The sequence below is a fragment of the Triticum urartu genome, chromosome 3A (assembly GCF_056163025.1).
Source record: "Triticum urartu cultivar PI428250 chromosome 3A, HENAU_Tu73, whole genome shotgun sequence".
Lineage (NCBI taxonomy): Eukaryota > Viridiplantae > Streptophyta > Magnoliopsida > Poales > Poaceae > Triticum > Triticum urartu.
In genome coordinates this window covers 731,129,803-731,138,794 of record NC_141875.1, presented here as the reverse complement: position 1 = coordinate 731,138,794, position 8,992 = coordinate 731,129,803, and the positions used below count along the sequence as shown (strand labels likewise).

The 8,992-nt window shown below is 49.2% G+C and overlaps 1 long non-coding RNA gene across 1 annotated transcript; it reads right to left on the bottom strand.

Annotated features, from left to right (window-relative positions):
• Positions 1-8,203: 8,203 nt before the first annotated feature.
• On the bottom strand, positions 8,204-8,756 carry LOC147982349 (uncharacterized). The gene is made up of 2 exons (XR_015600038.1): positions 8,607-8,756; positions 8,204-8,462 (listed from the first exon to the last, which is right to left on the bottom strand). It is a non-coding gene; the product is annotated as an uncharacterized LOC147982349 (long non-coding RNA).
• Between the last annotated feature and the right edge of the window lie 236 nt (positions 8,757-8,992).

Sequence of the window (8,992 nt, the reverse complement as noted above, 5' to 3'; positions counted from 1 at the left end):
CGTGCACGTACGTGCCTGTGCTGCCTTCACTTATGTGCCTTCCGTACCTGCACCCACGCACCTAATGTGACATGCGTGGCTCCTGAGACTTCACAATCGTTGCTCTGTAAACCAAGCATTCTGACACATGCCTCTGCCATCACACTCTTATGCATCCACAGGGTTGATACCCCATGCCTCATGAAGCCATAAGTCCGTGCCTGCGTTACCAGGAATGCCGTGACTCATATACCAACATCCACGTGCCTCCTGTGCCTACACCCACATGACATGACAACCGTGGTTCTCTAACCGAGTAGTCGGACCCATGCCACTGCCGCCACACTTTTGTGCATCCAGGGTGTGCACGTACGTGCATGTACTGCCTTCACTTATGTGCCTTCCGTATCCGCACCCACGCGCCTAACATGACATGCGTTGCTCCTGAGACTTCACAACCGTTCCTCTATAAACTGAGAATTCTGACACATGCCTTTGCCACCGCACTCTTGTGCATCCACAGGGTTGATACCCCGTGCCTCAGGAAGCCGTAAGTCCATACCTGCTATCGGTGTCAAAACCGGCGGATCTCGGGTAGGGGGTGCCGAACTGTGTGTCTAAGGCTGATGGTAACAGGAGGCGGGGGACATAATGTTTACCCAGGTCCGGGTCCTCTCGATGGAGGTAATACCGTACTTCCTCCTTGATTGATCTTGATGATATGAGTATTTCAAGAGTTGATCTATGTCCTACGGACTAAACCCTCCGGTTTATATGGACACCGGACGGGTCTAGGGTTACACAGAGTCGGTTACAAGGGAGGAGATCTACATATCTGAATTGCCAAGCTTGGCTTCCACGCAAAGGAGAGTCCCATCCGGACACGGGACAAAGTCTTCAATCTGGTATCTTCATAGTCCAACAATCCGGCCAAAGTATATAGTCTGGCTGTCTGAGGACCCCCTAATCCAGGACTCCCTCAGTAGCCCCTGAACCAGGCTTCAATGATGATGAGTCCGGCGTGCAGATTGTTTTCGACATTGCAAGGCGGGTTCCTTCTCTGAATACTTCATAGAAGATTTTGAACACAAGGATTGTGTCCGGCTCTGCAAAACAAATTCCACACTCTCGTTGGGTTCCATAGAGAGTATAATATTCCACAAATCTAATCTGCTGACAACTTTTCATAACGTGACATCCTTCTGTAGTCTGGTCATTACAAACCGTTTTTCCAGCCTGCCACTGCACATGTTGCGAGGCGGTTTTATTGGCACGTCTTGTCGAAGCAGAGATTGTGTTCCCCTTATGACGGGATTCTCATGAATAGGGGTGTGGGTAACCCAATCGTGCTAGTTAGTATGACTCCTCGATTTTTGGCAAGTTCCAAACGGTCACATGGAGGACGCTTGATATTCACCCTCTTTATAAAGGGGCCAAGGCCTGTCCTTTTCTTCTCGCGCCCGATCCTTCCCCTCCCCCACCTCGAGTTCCAACACCCAAGGCTCAGGCTAAGCGCTTCGGACCTTCAACCATGTCTAGATCCAACCTTCAAGGTCGGTGGATGGCCTCCTCTGTCACATAGGAGGACATCAAGAAGCTAAGGGAAGCCAGGTATCTGACCGCCAAAATCTCGCACAGGCTGCTTGCTCAAGGGCAGGTCATCCCCACTCCCGAACCCAACGAGAGTGTTGTATTTGTTTCCCACTTCCTCCGAGGGCTAGGCTTTAGTCTTGATCCCTTTGTAAGAGGGCTTATGTTCTATTACGGGCTCGATTTCCACGATCTAGCTCCAAATTCCATCCTTCACATCTCATCGTTTATCGTTGTGTGTGAGGCCTTCCTCTGCATCACCCCACACTTCGGCTTATGGCTCAAGACCTTCAATGTGAAACTGAAGACGATCGATGGGCGACACGCAGAATGCGGAGGTGCCATAGTAAGCAAAGGCGCCGATGCTCCATGGCCAAAGGGTTCCTTCCTAGAGGTGTCCAACTTATGGCAGCGGGAGTGGTTTTACATCACAGCTCCTCGAAGTACGAAGTGGGCAGCTGTCCCCGCCATCCGCTTGGCCCCCCGCCGCAAATGGCGTCATGGATCAACAAGGGGCTGGACTGGGGGCCAGTTAATGACGTGCTGACATTGCAAAGCCGCATCCGAGATCTCCTCAAGAGGGATGTCAGTCTTGTCAAGGTAATGCAAGTTATGCTAGTTCATCGGGTCCTGCCATGCTAACGTTGATCTCTCCATATCTGGGAGTTCAACCCGGAAGTGCCGCGAACTATTCAGCAATTCTTCGACGTGACGCTCGAAGAGATGTATGGATTCTTCTTCGGATCACGAATAAAGTGTCCGTACACCATCGAGGATGCGGGTCTCAACTGCAACCGTCCAAATACCCATGTAAGTAATTCTGTGGCCGAACATGTTGTCTTTATATTTGTCACAACATCATTCTAAAAAAATCGCTCTCGGCCAGGACTGGATAAGAAAGGCGAAGATGATCAGGTGTTCTGCCCCCCTTCCCGAAGGCTCGACGGATCCTGTACTAGCTAGGATGCTTGAGAACGCACCTTATCATGTGCCATCAGGGGAAGATAAAGGGAGGAATAAAGAAGCCGAAAGCGGGCTTCACGCATTACTCATCTAAACTGGGGGAATAAGTGTCTCTGTGAAGGAGGATAATCGTGGAGAAGAATCTATAATCCCCTCTCCCCAAGGAAGGAAAAGGACCGCCTCTGAAGACTTGGAAACGAAGGTTTCCAAATGAGCGAAGAAACTTTCGTCAGGGGGCCCTGCCCTGGAGGGCGTTCTTACCGCACAGTGCCCGCAAGGGGGCCAGCCCTCCACCGAGCTATAAGTGAACAAGAGTACTTTTGGTAAATATATCCTGCTTTAACTCCGAGGACAATAACCGAGACATATATCTTGCAGTCCGGCTCATAGCCCTTCTCGACAGAGTTCGTCTTTGGGGGATCTTCTTCCGGAGATGATGGAGAGCGAAATGCATCCCCCTGTCTCCCCACATGCTGGGGCGGACGACCCTGAGGTGTCATCACGGAGGATTTCTCCTGACCCGCCGTGGCCAGAAGGTAACCCTTCGGGCACCCGAAGTCCGGAGTATTCGGCTCCTAAGGAGAGCAACCTAAAGTGTCTGGGATTGTCTGGTACACCACCGGACGCACTGATGGTTTTTTTTGGAGAAGCGGCTATCTCAGAGGCGCATGGTATTTTCAAGGGTGCGGTGGTTGAGAGGATTTCATCCGCCAAAAGTGGGTTGCATGAGGCTTTTATGAGCCTGCTAAGAGGCTTTGAGATACGCAAAGTAATATATAAATTTTTTGATGGTACCGCACACACTAGGTGTGCTCTATACAGGTAGTAGCCCCTGAGACTCTGGTTGCTGTCCAGAGGCGGCAAACAGAGAATCATAGTCCCAGGCTAATGATCACGCTGCTTCCATGTGCAGGCGGCTGAGGGTCCGGTGGCTGGCCGGACTGCTGAGTTTGCCGGACTGAGTCGGCAACTTGACGTGGCAGATGCCGACATTGCGCTCGTGAACAAGCGGCTTGACGAGGTGCGGGGTATGTATTTTCGGGTGGTCAACAAATATTGAGAGGAGCACGATGCTAGTATCTATAATATGCTATGACCGCAGATGGAGCTGCCGCTGTGGAGACCCTTCGGGCGGAACTTGCCCGAGCCAAGGAATAAGCCAGGAGGACTGATGCGGCCGCCCTAAAGGCGGCCAAAGACTTAAGAGCCGAATAGGCTGCTCATCGCCAGAGCGAAGATAAGATAGCCAAGATGGCTGTTGAGCTGAAAGATGCCGCCAGCCGATATGAGCTTCTTGAGAAGGAAAGCCAACCGAAAGCGGCTAACCTGAAGAAAGCCGTGAAAGCAGCCAAGGAAACCCACTCTCAAATCAGAGCGGCGAAGGAGGATCTTTGTCAAGCTGGAGATATCACGGCTGGGAAGCCCTTTTTGTTGTGGACGAAGTTCGGAGATCCGAAGTATGCCCCTGTGGATCAATTATGGAGTGCTGCAGACGCGTACTTGGACTTGGCAAAGATTGATGCTGATGCGACTGAGTTTTTCAAAGTGATGCTGATGCGACTGAGTTTTTCCAAGATCAGAAAGACCATGAAGTGGAAAGATTGTTCTGGTCGCAGCTCAGTGCTCCAATGCGTCCCCTACTGTTAAATGAGCAAATGGCCGAGTGGGCCAAGCTCCATAGGTTGTCCGGACTTGCCATGAGGTCTGTCGTGGATCATCTTTGGCCGAAGGGACCAAGGCCGAATAGTTATTTTGGTTTAGTTCAACGATTCCTTGGTGTTGTGCCGCATATTGACGCTGTCAAGAGGTCGACGTGCATAGAGGGTGCGCAGATGGATCTTGCCCGTGTTAGGACATATTGGGCAGAGATGGAGGCCACCGCTATTGCAACCTAGGATCCAGCTGTAGGCTAGGTCCCAGTTGAACACTATTTTGAATAAGTCCTACAAGGCGCTCGTTTAATAGAGGCTCAGTGCTCGAAGAGTATCATGTTCGAGTGGCATGTATCCCATTTGTAAAAACAATGCTGTTTGGATTATAAAGGCTGTGTTTATACTTTTTCCTGAAAGTATTATGATGCCTCCTGTGCGGCCGTTTATGTATGTATATAGCCTGAAAGTTTGCAATCGTCGGCTTCAGCCCCCACGCACACAATGCAGGGGTGTTCGGGAAAGCGCATATTCGCACTTGACCCACCGTCTTGGTCCATTAAGGAGGTGAAAGTGCGGCGAACAAGGCAATCGGACTATATAGCTTTAACACTTTCACTTAGCCATAGGAGTTTGACGGTAGGGCTACTATATAGCCCTTGGTACTTCCGCGCTCATCCGAATACGGTGCGCTTACATACATGACCGGGAAACTGGTCCTTCGTTAATGCGGAGGAATCACGAAGATTCCGCTGAGTCATCGAGTGGTTGACCAGTCTCGCTCTTTATCATGAAAGTAAGTTTTGGACTTTTTCTACTGAGGTGCTCATCTGGATGAAACATGGCACAATCGCAGTAGTTCTCCCGATACCACCTTAGCCGATAGAGCGGAACATAAGGTAGCAAAACACGGGAGCCGGGCAAACCCAACTATTGACCAAAGACATGATTCCAAGCTGATGCATATAAGGCCAAACTCGCGACGCCGAACACTCCCAAAGGTATTCAGACTTTACAACATATACTAAGCTGAGTAAGGCCCTCGATTATGAGCGCTGAATTTCCAGGTACTTGCATTAGTCTGACGTGACAAAATGTCAATAACGCTAGCATCCGTTTCGGTTGTGTTGAGAATCCGGAGGGAGTGAATCAACAAGAGATAGTAAAAAAGGTTTACACAGGGTCTTAATCTAAAAAGAAGCCTTCGAGCGGGGCCCTGCTGCAAGTCTGCGCCCGTGTCTCCATTCTACCGTATCTGGAAGGGTGTAGCACGATGATCATCTGTAAAAAGTAAAAACGAAGGTGAAAGTCTTCGTGCAAAAAATTGGTTATTCTTAATGCACCATTAGAATGCAATCTAAATAGGTTCAGGCCGAACTGTAGCCCTTTTTACATGCGGGAAGCCCCTAGCACCACCTATGGGGTTATATCCATCGACCCAATCTCAGGTTTCTAAGCTGTTACAGCTATTGGTGCGCCGGACTCGTCTAACCGTGTCCGCGGTCTTAACGACCGATCATTTCTCTAGTTGGAGAGGCCGTTCAGTGATTGGCTGCTAGAGCTGCCACATATTCCTCCGTACGTGAGGAACGTTCTGTGTTTCCTCTAACTATGATGATGCCACGTGGACCGGGCATCTTAAGCTTAAGATAAGCATAATGCGGTACTACATTAAAACTAGCGAAGGCCGTTCTTCCGAGTAGTGCGTGATGGCCGCTTCGGAATGGAGCGATGTCGAAGGTTAATTCTTCGCTTCGGAAGTTGTTGGGAGAACCGAATACAACCTGTAGTACTAGAGAGCCCGTGCAGCGGGCCTCCGGGCCTAGTATTACTCCTTGTCGGGTCTATCCCCATTTTGCGGATGGTGTCCTCATATATCAGATTAAGTCTGCTGCCGCCGTCCATAAGGACTCGGGTGAGATGGTATTCGTCAAATATTGGGTCTAGCACCAAGGCAGCCGATCCTCCGTGACGGATACTAGTAGGCTGATCCCTGCGATCAAAAGTGATCGAGCAGGCCGACCAAGGGTTGAAGTTGGGGATGACGGGCTCCACGATGTATACGTCTCAGGGTGCGCGCTGGCGCCTTCTCGTCGGTATGTGTGTTGCGTAAACCATGTTCACTGTTTTGACCTCTAGTTGGAATTTTTTCTGTCCCGCAGTGTTCGGCTAGCGAGGCTCATCCTCGTCTTCGCTTGGTGTCTCCCTCCCCTTTTGTTCAGCGTTTAGCTTGCCGGACTGCTTGAAGACCTAGCATTCTCTGTTGGTGTGATTTGCAGGTTTTTCGGAGGAGCCATGAATCTGACATAATCTGTCTAGAATCTTGTTTTGGTTGACCGGGTCAAGAGCCCCTGAATCCGGCGTTTACCACCGTGTTGTCTGGGTTGTCTTCGTTGTTTCGACGCTTGCTTTTATTGCGTCGCGGTTTCCCACTGCCATCCCTTACTTCGGATGTGCCTGGGTTGCTTGTGCCGCTACAGGCCAGCCAGCTATCTTCGCCCATGCAAAAGCGGGTCATAAGGCTTGTTAGGGCTGTCATTGTCCTCAGTTTTTCTTGGCTGAGGTGTCTGGCGAGCCATTCGTCCCGGACAGTACGCTTGAAAGCTGCTAAAGCTTCGGCATCCGGGCAGTCGACGATTTGATTCTTCTTCATGAGAAATATGTTCCAAAGCTTTCGGGCTGACTGTCCGGGCTGTTGAATTATTTGACTTAAATCGTCTGCGTCTAGAGGTCGGACATAGGTCCCTTGAAAAAAGGCCCTAAAAGCATCCTCAAGCTCTTGCCAGATTCCAATTTAGTTTTTGGGGAGACTTTTCAGCCAGTGCCGAGCTGGTCCTTTCAACTGGAGGGGCAGGTATTTGATGGCGTGGAGATCATCTCCGCGAGCCATGTGGATGTGAAGGATAAATTCCTCAATCCAGACCCTAGGGTATGTCGTTCCGTCGTATGCATCTATGTTCACGGGTTTCAATCCCTTTGGAAATTCATTGTCCAGCACCTCATCGGTGATGCATAGGGGGTGCATGGCACCCCTGTATTTAGATGTGTCATGGCATTCTTCAGACGGTTGTAGCGTTTGGTTTTGATTCAAAGATGTTATTCGGTCAGTATAGTCGTTTGGGCAACCATGATTCTGTGCCGGAGCGTGCTTCCTAGATCCATGGATGGACCTGGCCATACCGGCTTTTTTGTGCAGGTCTTCATGTAAATTGTGCGGTGACTTGTGTGCGACGTCATTAGCCGCCCTGTCGTGGCCACGGGGTGGTTGATCCGGCCGATCGGCCGTTTTATTTTTCGGCTGAATGGGCTCTAAAGCCTCATCGTCAAATTCAGGCAGCAGCTTGCGCTTTGGATAGCTCTTTGTGTGGCGACTGCCGCCGTACTTTTCTTCAGTGCACTTTGTTCCATCTGCTGTGAGCGTATTCTACGTGGCCTTAAGCCTTTCCTTCTGCTTCTTCAGGCTCCTCGCGGTGGCGATAAGCCTTCAATGGAGGTTCTCTTGTTCCAAGTGTCTTTCCGGGATGATGTGTGCATCGTCGTCCGGACTGTTCTCCTCTTCGGAGACAGGTTGATGAGCTTTATCCTCAACGTCCCCGTGATCGGACAGCGGCTCTGTACTATGTTCGCCGCCTGCTGGCTCATCCTGCTCCATCGCTAGGTCCATGTGGTCGTCGTTTCCTGTGGAGTCGACCGGGGTATTATCACTGTTTTTGCTGAGGCGGGATTTGGAGCGGCGCCTACGTCTTTGCTTTGGTTGCTTCTCTAGGGGACTATCCTTCGCTGCATCCTCCCGTTCCTCGTCGTTGTTTTCTTTGGGTGTGTGCACCATGTATATATGTTCGATGAAGTGGCTATCCAGCGCCCTGTGGGCGGTGGTTCCTTTTTCTCTCCGGCGGTGGTTGTTTGTTAACTTATAAATCACGAGGCCATGCAAACCTAAAATTACTAGATCAAATATCGCACATGACAAAATCGAATAGAATACCTAGATTTGGCAGTCATTATGTATTCTTAGATGCATGTCACAGGAAGATTTTATTATTGGATCACATCATTTGTCCATTTTTCGACATGATTGGTCAATGCAACTCTACCAACAGACACGGCACCAACAATGCCAATAGTATGGGACGGCGTTGATACACCATGAGGCTATGAGTTTCGCCCCAAACAAATGTTTGCAGGTCACCTGGCATTTTGACAGATTGCACTCACGGCCGATAGTAGCAACTCGATCCTTGCATGTTTTTCTTTGCGGGTGAACTAGATCCTTGCAATTATCTGTAAAGAAAAACACACACCATAAAAAGAAGTCCAAATTGGGAAAATATGAAAATATTCATGATGTTTAAGTCACAATATTATCCTACTTTGGTTGATAGGAGAAAGGAAACATATATAGGGATGGGGAGATCGATTTCTTACCAATATGAATGGAATTTCCTAGGTGCACAAGCACCATAAGGCAAAGAAGAATAGCTTTCCCTTCCATAAGAGAAGACACAAATTTCTTACTCCTGACTCGGTTTGGGCGTCTAGAAGCATTCTATCTTTATATATAGACTAATGGCTAGAGAATATTTACTCCCATCTCGCTCAAAATGAGATCACAAAGATTTGGCCGTCTCACTATACTTAATTTGTAAAATATGGATCTATCTATAAGATGGTATCCATTTCATGGATGTTATCTTTCCATCTATGCAAATATAAATTTAGAAGATATTCTTAAGTGTGTGCCATTAAATGTGATATCATCTCAAATCTAGTATTAAATACCATATCACTTGAGTACTCGCACATTAGACATG